The following is a 15,727-nucleotide window of genomic DNA, read 5'->3' as shown; positions in this document are numbered from 1 at the left end:
TTAATAAATTTGATAATTCACAGGTGTTTTGTGAGCTATATTGTGACATAATGAGTTTCCCATCTTTGTAAATGTTTTTTGTTGTTGTTTGTTAATCCTCACCCAAGGATATTTCTCCATTGATTTTTAGAGAGAGTGAAAGGGAAGGGAGAGACAGATGAGAGAAACATTGATGTGAGAGACCCATTGATTGGTTGCCTCCAGCACACACCCTGGCCAGGGCCAGGATTAAGCCTGTAATCCAGGTACATGCCCTTGACCGGAATTGAACTCAGGACCCTTTAGTCTGTGGGCCAATGCTCTATCCACTGAGCCAAACCTGCTAGGGCTCTATACATGTTTAAGTAGAGGTCAAGTAGGGGTAGGATGACCATCAATCAAGGAAATTTTGTAATAGGTGGGGATGTTGATTTGATGGCTTCCAGGAATCCTTTGAACGCAGTTATTTAATGGTGTCTGAGATCTAGTGAGAATCTTATATCTGCAACCTAGTATTATGTTTAAAAAATTCAATGGGATTTCAAGGTTAGTTATCCCATATTTTAAAAGTTATAACATTATGTCTGTGGAAAACTTTGAGATCTAAGTATTACCACAATAGACATATTAGAACGTGTCCATGATTCTGATTTGTTTACTTGTTACTAACTTTGGACTCTCATAGAATTGAATTACAACCACCGTGATATGAGCCTATTAGGTTCTGAATAAACTCTGCATTAGAGGTCTTCTAAACATTATATATTTTTCTATTCTCCCCTGAAGGAAAGCCTCCTTAAGAATGTACAAATGAGCTGGGCCTTGAAGGGTTGGGCAGGCTTTGAATCATAGCAGACATTTTAAGCTGGGGGAAGATACCAAATTAACACATGGTTGTAGAAATGAATTTAGGATATGTGTGGAAAAAATAGAGCAGCCAGCTTAATATGAGCAGACAATATGATTTTTAGAAGTGTTAGAAGATGAAACAGGACAAGAAATGTTAATTTAAATCATAGATAAGCTTGAATATGAAGTTTATATTTTATTCAGAGAGAGTGGGAATTTGGAGTAAGAGAAGGAGATGAATGTGTGAAACAATGGGGAAACCTGGCAAAGAATTTTGGATGACATTAAAGCCTTTTCTTCTTCTGTTTTAAAAAAATATATTTTTCTTGATTTCAGAGAGGAAGGGATAGGGAGATAGAGATAGAAACATCAATGATGAGAGAGAATCATTGATTGTGCCTCCTGCCTGCATTAGAGGTCTTCTAAACATTATATATTTTTCTATTCTCCCCTGAAGGAAAGCCTCCTTAAGAATGTACAAATGAGCTGGGCCTTGAAGGGTTGGGCAGGCTTTGAATCATAGCAGACATTTTAAGCTGGGGGAAGATACCAAATTAACACATGGTTGTAGAAATGAATTTAGGATATGTGTGGAAAAAATAGAGCAGCCAGCTTAATATGAGCAGACAATATGATTTTTAGAAGTGTTAGAAGATGAAACAGGACAAGAAATGTTAATTTAAATCATAGATAAGCTTGAATATGAAGTTTATATTTTATTCAGAGAGAGTGGGAATTTGGAGTAAGAGAAGGAGATGAATGTGTGAAACAATGGGGAAACCTGGCAAAGAATTTTGGATGACATTAAAGCCTTTTCTTCTTCTGTTTTAAAAAAATATATTTTTCTTGATTTCAGAGAGGAAGGGATAGGGAGATAGAGATAGAAACATCAATGATGAGAGAGAATCATTGATTGGCTGCCTCCTGCATCCCCCACATTGGGGATTGAGCCTGCAACCCGGGTATGTGCCCTGACCGGGAATTGAACCGTGACCTCTGGTTTATAGGTTGACACTCAATCACTGAGCCATTGTGGCTAGGCTCTTCTCTTTTTTTGAGGAAACTGAGACCCAGAGAGAAGAAATAACTTGCCTAAGGCTATGTAGCCAGTTTATAGCATAGCTGGGGACAGAACTGAAGCTTTCTCATTGCTAACTCAGTATATTTTCCACCATATCATGAAAGTGATAAAGTGAGAGTGGTGGTACTTGCAATTATAGGTATTACACGCTTATTTAAACATGCAAGTAATACATTAGGATGAATTCCTTACTAACAGATGTTCAGGAGCAACTCCTGAGGGCTTTGGAGTTAACAAATGTCTAGTGGTGACTGCTTTGATGAAGAGCTGTACCACAGGGCACTATGTTCCTCTGCAAACAAGAAGACCTTCTATACTGTGTCCACTGTGGGTGGCCCAGCTGGGGAAATTATTAAATTTATACATTAGATGGGAATGATAAAGTACCTCTCACCACCTGCTCAATGGTTTTCTTTAATTTCCAAATGCTGCACTGGCTAAAATCCCTCTGTTTTAATTGATAGATATCCTATTACTGGTCTGCCTGGTGCACTTCATTTCCGAAGGCCATCACTATCCATCATTACTTTGGGTTAGACTAGGGCTATTCAGTGTTGGTGGAGTTGCCATATTGATTGGGAAATCCGGACTTGAGGCATAGGTGACAAGGTAACTGTTCATGCTCAGGATTAATATTTTCTTAAGGAGAAGAAACTGGAACTACTTCTGATGTGCTCTGAGGGTTCTAGAGAACCTATGTCTTGTGATGTACCTGATTATTCTTCTGTTACTAAATTCCTCTGAATGTACAAAGTTTACTGCTTAACAGGCTTAGAGTAAGAAAGATTGGGTTTCACAATTTTGTGCCACCATTTACTAAGTATATGACTTTAGGCAGTTGACTGAATCTCTGGAGGGAGGGACCAGGGGAGGTTGGCCAGCCACAGGAGGTTGGTTGTGAGAGCTCACTGACCACCAGGAGGCAGCTCCTGTATTGAGCATCTGCCCCCTGGTGGTCAGTGCGTATCATAGTGACTGGTCATTCTGGTCATTCTGGTTGTTCCGGTGTTCTGGTTGTTTAGGCTTTTATATATGTAGATTGGTGGCAGAACCAAAATAAAAACCTGGATCTTCTAACTTCTTATCTTGTCATTTTGATATTACACTCTCATACTTCAATAGTAGTAATTTCAAGGAGCTTAAAACTTTCCCATCCTCTCCCTCTTTTACTAGATCAATTCCTTTACTTTAGTTCCAGATGCCACTATGTAAATATTGGTATCTTCTTTAAAGCTTACAAGGACTGCTATAAGGCTTAAAGACAGTAATATGCAGATATGAACACCAGATGAATATTTAAGTGAACTTGATATTACATTGGTTTTATAGCCAGTCTTAAAATATCTCATCATTTTGGGATAATGTTGTGAACAGAATAGGGATGAAGAAAGTTCATTGTTTTTTGTTTTGTTTTGTTTTAATATATTTTTGTTGATTTGTAGAGAGAGAGGAAAAGAGAAGGATAGAGAGATAGCAACATTGATGAAAGCGAAACATCAGTCAGCTGCCTCCTGCATGCCCCTACTGGGGAGCAAGCCTGCAACCCGTGCATGTGCCCTGACTGGAAATAGAACCAGTGACCTCTTGGTTCCTGGGTCGACGCTCAACCACTGAGCCATACTGGCCGGGTGAAAGCTCATAGTTTTTGATGGTTAAATATTGCTTCAGTATATATTAATGCTTTGTGGAGGACTATCATAAGGGATATTTTCAAATCTCTAGCAATGTCATGAGTGAAATAATGTGGTCTTCACTAAATTTTAAGGTTCTTGAGGGTGAAGACAGATGCCTTCTTGAATCACTATATCCTATAACACATGCTTTTATTTAGTCTTTGTTTGATGTTTGTTGAGTTGAAGTCCATGCAACTGCAATACAGACGGCTGCTCCAAAGGACCTACCCCATTCCTTCCAGCTCTATCTACAGTTCTATTTCTCTTGAAAACTTCAGGGATAGCTGCAACCCTCACTGATCTCGTCCCATTTTTTTAAGTATAGTTGGCATATGTACTATATTAGTTTCAAGTGTACACATAGTGATTCAACATTTTTATACATTATGATATGATCACCACAAGTCTAGTAACCTAATCTGTCACTGTGAAAAGTTATGATGTTATCGACAATATTCCCTGTGCTGTACATTACATCCTTGTGATGCATTTCTTTTATAACTGGAAGTTTGTACCTCTTATTCTTCTTCATCTTTTTTACCCATACCCACTCATTCCTCTCCTGTGGCCACCATCAGTTTGTTCTCTGTATCTCTAAGTCTATTTTTGTATTGTGTTTATCTAGATTCCACATATATAAGAGAAATAATACAGTATTAGTCCTTCTCTGTCTGACTTATTTCACTTAGTATATTATCCACTAGGTCTATCCATGTTGTCACAAATAGTAATATTGCATTACTTTTTATGGTCAAGTAATATTCCATTATATTATGTACCACATCTTCTTTATTCAATTGTCCATTGATGGGCACTTTCTCACATCTTCATTATCCACTCATCTATTGATGGGCACATGGGTTGTTTCTATATCTTAGCTATTGTAAACAATGCTACAGTGAACCTAGGTGTACATATATCTTTTCAAATTAGTGCTTTTGTTTTCTTCCAATAAATACCCAGAAGTGGAATTGCTGGATCATATGGTAGTTCTATTTTTAATTTTTTAGGGGTTTCCATAACATTTTATGTTTTCCTTAGTGGCTGCACCAATTTATAATGTCACCAAGAGTACACAAGGGTACCCTTTCTCCACATATTTGCCAACACTTGTTCTTTGTGAATTTATTGATGACTGGTGAACCAGTGCACGAAATTCATGCACATTAAAAGGGAATTAATTAGAGGAAATATTTTAATATTGCTATTTGCCCTTTTTCTATAATAGAAGTGTCAGAGATGAAAGGAAATTAGTAAAATGTATATGAAAATCTTCCTCCTGTCAGAGTCTGGGGCATGCCTCAGGACCCAGAGTCAAGTCCCCGCTCACCCATGTGTGCCTTGAAATTGTGTGAGACCCAGACCCGGCCAGCCCCATCCCCATCAAACCCCGCTGGGTGGGGGGTGCGGCCTCAGGTGGCCTGGCCCAGTGCTGGGGTGTGTGGCCTTAGGTCCCCCAGCCTGGGCTGGGATGTGCGCCTTGAGGTTCCCCTGGCCCTGGCCAGGGGGCATGGCTGAGGCTCCCCATCAAGCCCTGCCAGGGGAGTGCAGCCTCAGGTTCCCCGGCCTGGCACCAGGGTGGGGGGGGCATGGCCTCAGGTCCCCCAGCCTGGCACTGGAGCAGGGGGTGAGGTCCCCTGTCAAGCTCTGCTGGGTGAGGGATGTGACCTGAGTTCCCCCGTCAAGCCCTGCCAGGCAGGGGGTACAGCCTGAGGTCCCCCAGCCTGGCACCGGGGTGGGGGCGTAGCCTGAGGTGCCCGGGCTTGGTGCTGGGGTAGGGGGTGCAGCCTCAGGTCCCTGATGATTGCTTGTTAAGGGTCGTTACGGGAACTCGGCCTCCGCTATAGAGTTCTGGTCTCAACTCGGACCTGCCTCTGCCGTGGGCACAGCCATCTTGTGTTATGGAATCCCTGCCTCTGCTGTGGGTGCTGCCATCTTGACCATTATGGTGTGATGGTCAATTTGCATATTCCCTCTTTGTTAGATAGGATAGCCATTCTGATAGGTGTGAGGTGCTATCTCATTGTGGTTTGAATTGCATTTCCCTGATTTATCCCCATCTCGATTTCTTGTCTTTTACTCAAAATTTCATTTCCCCCCATAACATTTTCTTCTGAAAGCTGAGTCCACTTAGTACTTTTTGTTCTTGCACAATGCTAGACAGACTGTTGAATTGATTTGAATTTAAATAGCTAAGTATATAATTTTGTAACATTTCTTATCATTGAAAATTTTTATAGGTCTTGTTTTCCAGTGTGATTAGAAGTCAATTACTGGTTGCCAGTGGCCATAAATGCAAATATAAGTTAATAGTGTATTTTGGGTTTCTCCAGGATGCCTCTAAAAATTAAGTGCTCTGGGATGCCAAGTACTGTGGATGAATAATCAGAAGACCAGGGTTTTAATCTGATGAGTAGTTTGGCCTTAGGGAAAATGAGTTGATATCTTAGTGTCTCATCTGTAAAATGAAGGAGTTAGATGAGGTGGCTATTCAGATCCCTTTGCAGTTACAGCCAAACCTCAGTTCTTGAACTTTTCCCATTTTGAACAATTCATTTCTTGACCAACCTGTTCAGGGAAAACATGTCTCATTTGTCTAACAAAACTCCATAGATGGACCAGGAGAGTATTATGCTAAGTTAAATAAGCCAGTCAGAGAAAGATAACTATCACATGATCTCATATTTGTGGAATCCAATGAACAAAATATACTGAGGAACACAATAGTCCAGAAGGAAGGGGCAAAGGGGTCAATGTGTTGTTTTGGATTTTAATATTGTACATATTTATTTTTTTATTATCTTTTTCATCTGGGATAACATTCCTTTGGAGTGTCAGGGTAACTCCTTTTTCGAGATCTCTTCAGGCAAAACCAATGTACCTGGGTGGATCCCATAAGTCCTCTCGTTGTTGTTATCATGTTAATTGTTGATGGTTAACTAACCTGTACCCACCTATGTAAAAGATGTGTGTGTCTATCATTTTACTTTGCATCCAATCCAAGAGGTTTCCCCACTTTGTTTTCTGGCACCTCCCTAATCCATCATCAATGGATTTCATGTAACACACTTGCTTCTTCTGTTTTGATTATAAAATAAAATATTTTATAAATTATTTAAAATTATTAAAAGAACGTGCTAAACTGCCATTCTCTGGAGCATTATCTCAATGCATTGAGATTTTGCTTACTGGCAATTGTGACAGTTTGGTTTACATAAACTCACAAAAATTCTTCATAGGTTTAAATGTTTCTTATGTTGACAAAGGTTATAGAAACAAAACAAGAAGAATATGTGACCCATATGTTACACAAAGCCTAAAATATTTACTATCTGGCCACTTACAGTAAAAGTTTGCTGAGCCTTGATATAAGGGATGTGAGCATGATCTCTGGTCTCAGCTCTGTCCACCAATTGCAACACCTAAGCTATATTTTGTCATTTTCTGTGCCCCTTGTTTTTTTTTCCTACAAAAATGAGGATGATAATAGTATTCATCAATATGGTTGTTGTGAAGTTTATCCTATATAATAAAAGGCTAATATGCAAATTGTCCCCTTGGGAGTTCGACTGACTGGGAGTTTGACTGCTCGCTATGATGTGCACTGACCACCAGAGGGCAGCGTGGAATGAAGGAAGGCTCTGGCCACAGCAGGCAGCTGGGGGAAGGAAGGCCCCAATTGGCCCTGATCACCAACCAGGCCTAGGGACCCTACTCGTGCACGCATTTCATGCACCGGGACTCTGGTATTTTATAAAACCTACAAGTTTATATTTTTTTAAAAAATTAGAAAGGTGCCTGCCACAGAATTCTTACTTAATATATATTAACTGTTGTCATTATTTCTGTATTTCCTTGTAAGAGGTAATCACCCGTTGAAAAGGAGGAAATTATGGAGAGCAAATGAGAGGACCTTGAACCATGACATTTTAGAATTGGAATGGGATTTAAACATTATCATATTAGCTCATGTTTATAGCTGTAACTGAGACTCAGTGAAATCCAGTGGTTTGTTCACAGCTATACAGTTTGTTATGGGATGAATCTGTACATTTTTATTATTTTTCTTTTTTATTGTATTGATTGGGGTGACATTGGTGAATAAAATTATATAGTTTTCAGGTGTATAGTTCTATAACACAAAAGGACAACTTTAGGCAACAAATTAAATTTAAGAAGAGACTATTTATAGTCTGCCTAATATTTGTACTATAAACTAAATTACTTAATCCAGAAAAATGAAGCAAATTGTGAAAATAAATAAGTAACCTTTTCTGTCAAAGAACAGTTTAGACTAGGGGTGGGCAAACTTTTTGACTCGAGGGCCACAATGGGTTCTTAAACTGGACCGGAGGGCCGGAACAAAAGCATGGATGGAGTGTTTGTGTGAACTAATATAAATTCAAAGTAAACATCATTACATAAAAGGGTACGGTCTTTTTTTTTTTTTTTAGTTTTATTAATTTCAAACAGGCCGGATCTGGCCCGTGGGCCATAGTTTGCCCACGACTGGTTTAGGCAGTTGCCATTATGGATTGTTAACTTGGCAGCTGCCATTTTGGCCACACGACTTGCAGCTCCCCTGTGGGCCGCCATCTTGAAACAGCAAAGGCCAGCCCCTCCCTTTTGAATTAGCCAATTGCGAAATACTGTACGCCTGAGCTCCAATCAAGAGTGAGGAACAGGTCATGTGTGTCAGGATTAAAAAGCCAAGCAGACCACCTGCTCAGTGTTCACATGCTTCCAGACCATGTGCGTATGCACCCTTCTATGTAGAAGTAAAAATATTTGCCTTGCTGCCTGGATCCTGAGTATGCTTTGTGTTCTACCAGGACCCCTGAATTTGGAGGCTTGCCTTATTTCTAACAAAATGACATCCATCTTTTTTGTCCCATACTAAAGAAGGGGAAAATGATAGCAAGATATACACTAAACTCAGATGCATCTCAATAAACAAGGAATCCTTAATTTTTAAATAATTAGCTAATTGATGACATAATCTATTTTGAACCCAGAGTTCCTGATTAAGGGTTCTCATATGACTTCTCCCATTTAAATTGTATTTTTATTTAAATTTGTGTTAACTGAGTAGCTTTTTTTTAGGTGCTATAAATTCATGAAAGAGGTTAAATTAATCAGTTAGGTCATAAATCATTTTATGGAAAATACCACAAAGTGCTACTGGTTTGTAAAAGATATTTTTTCCATACTTCTCCAAGGAGGAAATAATTTTACAGACAAAGAAGTGTGATAAAAGAGAAAAAATAACTTAAAAAAAACTTCAGTTAAAAAATTATGGATATGTTTCATTCTTAAAACTCCTTTTCTGGGCTAAATGGATATAAAAGAAGACTTGGGTGGTAAACATTTTTATTTGTTTTTAAAGAGTGACATAATGCTTCTTAATTTTAGACCTTGGCTCATGAGCTCATTTATTTCTAACTTTATATTCTGAAATAAATTTAGACTTATAGAAAAGTTGCAAAAATAGTGCAAAGAATTTCTATATACCCTTCTTCAGATTTCCCAAATGTTGATTTTACTACATTTGTTCTCTTTCTCTTTTCCTCTTCCTCTTCCTCTTTCTCTTTCTCTTTCTCTCTCTTTCTCTTTCTCTTCCTATAGATAGATATAAATAGATTTTTCTAAATTGTTTGAGAGTAATTTGCATATGATTTATATTTACCCCTAAATCTTCAAAGTGTGTTTCCTAAAATCAAGGAAATCTTTCACATAACCATATTACAATTGTCAAAGCAAACACTGATACAGTATTCTTTAAACTACTAGAGGCCTGGTGCATGAAATTCATGCACTCGAGGGGGGGACCCTCAGCCTGGCCTGCGCCTTCTTGCAGTTCCGGAGCCCTCGGGGGATGTCCACAGGGAGCAGGCTTAAGCTGTCAGTCAGATATCCTTAGTGCTGCCACGGAGGCGGGAGCCACTGCCACTGCACTGAACCTGGCTTCTGGCTGAGTGGCGCTCCCCCTGTGGGAGTGCACTGACCACCAAGGGGCAGCCTCTGCGTTAAGCATCTGCCCCCTGGTGGTCAGTGCACATCATAGCGACCAGTTGTTTCGCCGTTGGGCCGAAATTGGCTCTCCAACATCCCCTGAGGGGTCCCGGGTTTGCGGGAGGGTGCAGACCAGGCCCAGGGACCCCATCGATGCACGATCGGGGCTGAGGAGGGATATGGGTGGTTGGCCAGCTAGGGAGGGACCGCGGGACGGCTCCAGGGTGTGTCCGGCCCATCTCACTCAGTCCCAGTCGGCTGGACCCCAGCAGCAAGCTAACCTACCAGTCAGAGCGTCTGCCCCTTGTTGGTCAGTGCATGTCATAGTGACTGGTCAACTGGTCGACTGTCTGCCCCCTGGTGGTCAGTGTATGTCATAGCAAGTGGCCTTAGCATATCATTAGCATATTATGCTTTGATTGGTTGAACAGCCGACTGGATGACTGGACACTTAGCATAGTAGTCTTTTATTATATAGGATAATCCTTATTTAAATGCTGATGATTTCCCAAATTGTCCTTTTTAGCAAGAATATTTTTAAAAATGTTTTTATTGATTTTTTTCTAGAGAGAGAGGGAGAAGAAGAGAGAGATAGAAACATCGAAGAAAGGGAAACATCATTGATCGCCTGCCTCCTGCACACCCCCAACAGGGATCAAGCCTGCAACTCTGACATGTGCCCACTGAGAATTGAACCTGCGACCTCTTGGTGCATGGGTCAATGCTCAACCACTGAACCACATGGGCTGGGCGTGAAAACATTTCTTGATTGGTCCCTTGAAAGTGCAAATTTAATTTTTTTCCTCAGGGGTCTTTGGATAAATAAAAATATCTGGTATTTAACATTTTATGAATTCAAAATTTTAAAAGCTACTTTAGAATATCAGAAAATTCACATAATGTGTCAAAATAAGATAGTTCATTAGAAATACAAATTTAATTTTTAATAGAGAACTTGTCCCTAGTAGGTTTTGAAGATTCCCTAATGAAATGTGTTTTCAAAATTTCTCAACATGCTGATTCTATGCATTTTAAGGACAGAGCTAAATTTCCTTTGAGATATCTTTTCTTTTTCCTTTGTCTTCATCAATACAAAGTGGTCAGCATGTTGCAAGTAACATTTTCTCATAGACTAAGGGAAGCTATTAGCATGTGTCATATATCCCTGGGCTTTAAGTGGTTCTGTACAGTGTGGTCCAACACTTAGATGAATGGTTATTCATATTTAAACCTTAGAGTGAAAATGAAGTAAGAATTTGGCACATTTTACCTCCTGTGAAAGCAGACAAATAAATCTCATAAAATTAAGGCTTTAATCAAATCTGTTCTATTTACTTAGAAAATGATAGAATGGTAGTAACATCTCTTAGAACACTTTCAGAGATATCTCTGAGGATGATGGAGGTCAGATGTGGAAGAGAAAGGACCCCTTTTGGCATAATTTTTGGTTTATCTTGTTTGGCCATATCCCGCGTGAAAAAAATTAAGTATACTCCTGTTTATTCAGAAAGATGGGCAAAGTACACTTAAGTCTCTTTCTAACATGGCCATGAGGTTCCATTCTGAGGGTTCAGACTATAATATAAGCAGGTTCCTTCGATATATTTGTTGGGTAAAAAACCTTGGATGAGGCTTCTCAATACTCCAGTATAATATTGAATTCAGCTTCTCAAGGGATAACTTTTTAGTGGGATTTTTGTCGTAAATGCTGTTTGTTTTATAATTTATTTTTAAAGCAAAAGTAAGGCTAAGATATTGCTGTTCAAGAATCTCTTTTATTATGATTGAAGACTGGATTTCAGTACCGACCCCTCCCTCTCTCTATACATTATTACTTGGTAATTTCTTGCTCAGCACCAGGTATTTTCTTTTTAAAAATTCTGTTGCATAATATAATACACATACAGAAGAGTGTACAAAACAAAATATAGAGCTCATGAATTTTCACAATGTAAACATGTGTAATTACAACACAGCTCAGATGAAGAGAATGAAGGCCATCATACTTTCCAGAAGTCACCTGTGCCCTCTTCTAAGTATTAATCCTTCATTCGTCATTACAGATAACCATTATTATAACATTTATGGTCATTACTTCCTTAATTTTCTTTATAGTTTTGCCACTTAAGTTTATATTCCTAAGATCCATAGTGTTGCCTATTTTTTGAACTCTATGTAAATGGAATTATACAATATGTATTTTGTGTCTGGCTTATATTTTTTGTTCAATATTTCTGAGGCTCATCCGTGTTGTTGCGTATTGATCTAGCTTGTTCTTTGTTGTTGTTTTTTGGTGAATATACCACATTGTTCTCCAGTAAATAGACATTGAGTTCATTCCAGTTTTTAGCTATTATGACTAATACACTTGTTGTATAAGCACATGCATTTCTGTTGGATATATACTTAAGAATGAGAACTGTGGGATCATGGATATGGAGACTACATACTATTCTGGTTTGCTTAATCAGTTCTCATTAATAGTATTTATTGTCCTGGCATAATTATATATAGCACTCCATTTCACTCTCAAAAATATCTTTGAATGATAAAATAGAACATTGTAATCATGGAATATATTTTAAATTCATATTTAAAGTAATAGTGATTTTTTTCAATATAGTGGTACCAATTTACATATATTACCAACAATGTATGAGATTTTATGTTGCTCTTCATATTTATCAATATTTGTTATTTTCAGTCTTTTAAATGTTAGCTCTTCTGGTATGTGTCTAGTAGTGTTTCATTATAATTTTCTTTTTCTTGATTACTATTGAGATGAACACTTTTTCAAATATTTACTGGCCTTTTGGATTTCCTCTTTGTGTTTATGCATATTTTAGTAGCTCAAGTTCTGTGACTTTTGCTTTGTATATTAAAGACCGCATTAAGTTTAGACTGGGTTTATCACTTATTGTTACTACCTATAATGATGCTTTTTGCATGATCATCTATTGTGTCTGATGTTAACAAAACTACATCCACATTCTATAGGTTATTTTTGAATATTATAGCTTTTCCTATCATTTTACTTTCAAACATTCTATATTTTTTTTGTGGCAGATATGTCTCATCTACACAGCATCTTTTAAAAAATACTATCTGTGAGTCTGTTTCTTTTACTTAAAATGTTGACTTCATTCATTAGCAAGTCAATGCAGTTACTTGTGTATTTGGGTTTAAATCTATTACTTTACTGTGTGCTTTTAATTTGTTTTGTTCTACTTTCAGTTTTCTTTTTAAAATGTACTTTTGGGTTGATTGATTTTTATTTCTATTTTCCAATTTGTACTTATATATTCTTTTGTTGTTCTATTGGTAATTAACCAAGAAATTATAACATCCATCCTTGACTTGTTTTATTTTATTGTAGTGAGAACAATTAACATGAGAACTATCTTCCTAAGAAATTTTAAGTGTACAATATATTACTGTTGACTATAAGTACAATTTTGTACAGCAGATCTCTAGAGAATATTCATCTTGCTTGACTAAAATGTTATGCCCATTGATTAGTAAACTCCCTATTCATCCCTGCCTCTTGTCTGTGGCAACCATTCCACTCTTTCATTACATGAATTTGACTATTTTAGACACTTGATATAAGTGGAATTGTGCAGTATTTGTCTTTTTGTGACTGGGTTGTTTTACTTAGCATATTTGTTTAAGGTTCATCCATGTTGTCTTATATTGCAGAATTGCCTTTTTGTTAAAGCTGAATTGTAATCCACTGTATATACCACATTTTCGTTCTTTTTTTTTTTTTAACTCTCACCTGATGATATTTTTTTCCATTGATTTTTAGAGAGAATGGAAGGGGGGGAGAGAGAAACATTGATTGGTTACTTCTTGAACATGCCCCGATGCAGGTGGGTATTGAGCCTGCAATTCAGGTACATGCCCTTGACCAGGAATTAAACCCACTACCCTTCTGTGCATGGCCTGATCCTCTAACCACTGAGCAACACTTTCCAGGGCCACATTTTCTTTATTCTTTCATCTGTCAAGAGACATAGAGGTTGTTCCCACATCTTGGCTGTTGTAAATAGTGCTGTAATGAACAGAGTGCTGATATCTCTTTGAGATATAATTTTAATTGTAATTTAAATAATTTTAATTAAATACCTAGACATGATACTGCCAGATTATATGGTAGTTCTATTTTTAATTTTTTGAGGAAACTCCATACTGTTATCCATCATGGCTGCAACCTTTTGTATTCCCACCAACAATGTGCAAGGATTTCCATTTCACCACATTCTTGACAATATTTGTTTGTTTGCTTTTGATAATCATCATCTGGACAAGAATGAGGTGTTATCTTATTGTTGTTTCGATTTGCACTTCCCTGGTGATTAGTGACATTTTTTTTCACATACCTGCTGACCCTTTTTATGTCTGCCTTAGAGAAATGTCTATTCAAGACCTTAGCCCATTTTTAATCGGGTTATTAGTTTGTTTCCTTTGTTTTTATTTTTTTACTATTGAGTTGTAGGAGTTCCCTATATATTTTAAAAATTAACTTATCAGATTTTCCCCTGCCAATAGCGCTCTCGCAAACATGGTGAACGTTCCTAAAACCCGCCGAACTTTCAGTAAGAAGTGTGGCAAGCACCAACCCCACCAAGTAACACAGTACGATAAGGGCAAGGATTCTCTGTATGTGCAGGGGAAAGCGGCCTTATGACAAGGAGCAGAGTGGCTATGGTGGGCAGACTAAGCTGATTTTCCAAAAAAAGGCTAAAACTACAAAGAAGATTGTGCTGAAGCTTGAATGCATTGAGCCTAACTGCAGATCTAAGAGAATGCTGGCTCTTAAGAGATGCAAGCATTGTGAACTGTGAGGTGATAAGAAGATAAAGGACCAAGTGATCCAGTTCTAAGCTTCATATTTTTTTTATTATATGACAATAAAATCTTGATATGTTCACTTAAAAAAAATTAACCTATCAGATGTCAATTTTGTAAATATTTTTTTCCATTTCATAGGTTACCTTCTTACTCTGTTGATTGTTTTGCTGTTTTGAAGCTTTTAAATTTGATGTAGCGTTTTACTAGTTTATTTTTGTTATTATTGCTTGTACATCGAGTGTTCTATCCAAAAATATCATTGTTAAGACCAATGTTAAGTAGCCTTTCCCTATGATATCTTCTAGGAGTTTTACTGTTTTAGGTCTTACATTTAAATCTTTAATCTATTTCAAGTTAATTTTTAAGAATGGTGCAAGATATGGGTCCAATTTTATTATTTTACTAGAGGTCCAGTGCACGAAATTCATGCACTGGGGGTGTGTCTCTCAGCCCAGCCTGTACCCTCTCCAATCTGGGACCCCTCGAGGGATGTCTGACTGCCCGTTTAGGCCCGATCCCTGGGGCATCGGGCCTAAACAGGCAGTTGGACATCTCTCTCACAATCCAGGACTGCTGGCTCCTAACTGCTCACCTGCCTGCCTGCCTGATTGCCCCTAACCATTCTGCCTGCTGGCCCGATCACCCCCAGCTGCCCTCCCCTGCCAGCCCAATCACCCCCAAATGCCCTCCCCTGCCACCCTGGTCCCCCCAACTGCCCTCCCTGCTGGCCTGATTACCCACAACTGCCCTCCCCTGCAGGCCATCTTGTGGCAGCCATCTGTGGTCACATGGGGGAGACCATCTTTGATCACATGGGGGCAGCCATCTTGTATGTTGGAGTGATGGTCAACTTGCATCCTGGTCATGACTAATTAGCATATTCAGTTGTGACTAATTAGCATATCTGGGCTAATTAGCATATCCCTCTCTTATTATATAGGATTTGTGAATACTCAGTTTTCACAATGCCATTTATTGAAGAGACTATCCTTTCTCTATTCACCATTCTTGGTTCTCTTGTCAAATTTCTGGGCTCTCTATTCTGTACCATTGGTCTATGTGTTTGTTTGTATGTTAGTACCATACTCTTTGTTACTAAGGCTTTGTAATATATTTTGGAACCAGGAAGTCTGATGCCTCCAGCTTTGTTATTTTTGTCGTGATTATCTTTTTTTTAGTGATTAACATACCACCAGTATTGCAGTATTGGAGTATTCTGAATTTGACTACATACTTATCTTTAGCAGTATGTTTCATATCTTTTCATTTTACTAATTAT

The 15,727-nt window shown here is 38.2% G+C and overlaps 1 pseudogene; it reads left to right on the top strand.

The window, feature by feature from the left end:
• Positions 1 to 14,158: 14,158 nt before the first annotated feature.
• Positions 14,159 to 14,480, top strand: LOC106727215 (annotated as a pseudogene).
• The last annotated feature ends 1,247 nt before the right edge of the window (positions 14,481 to 15,727 follow it).

Source organism: Myotis brandtii, unplaced genomic scaffold, assembly GCF_000412655.1.
Source record: "Myotis brandtii unplaced genomic scaffold, ASM41265v1 scaffold39, whole genome shotgun sequence".
NCBI classification, from domain to species: Eukaryota; Metazoa; Chordata; class Mammalia; order Chiroptera; family Vespertilionidae; genus Myotis; species Myotis brandtii.
Note: the sequence above shows the minus strand (reverse complement) of the source record. Positions and strands in the feature narration are given on the sequence as shown.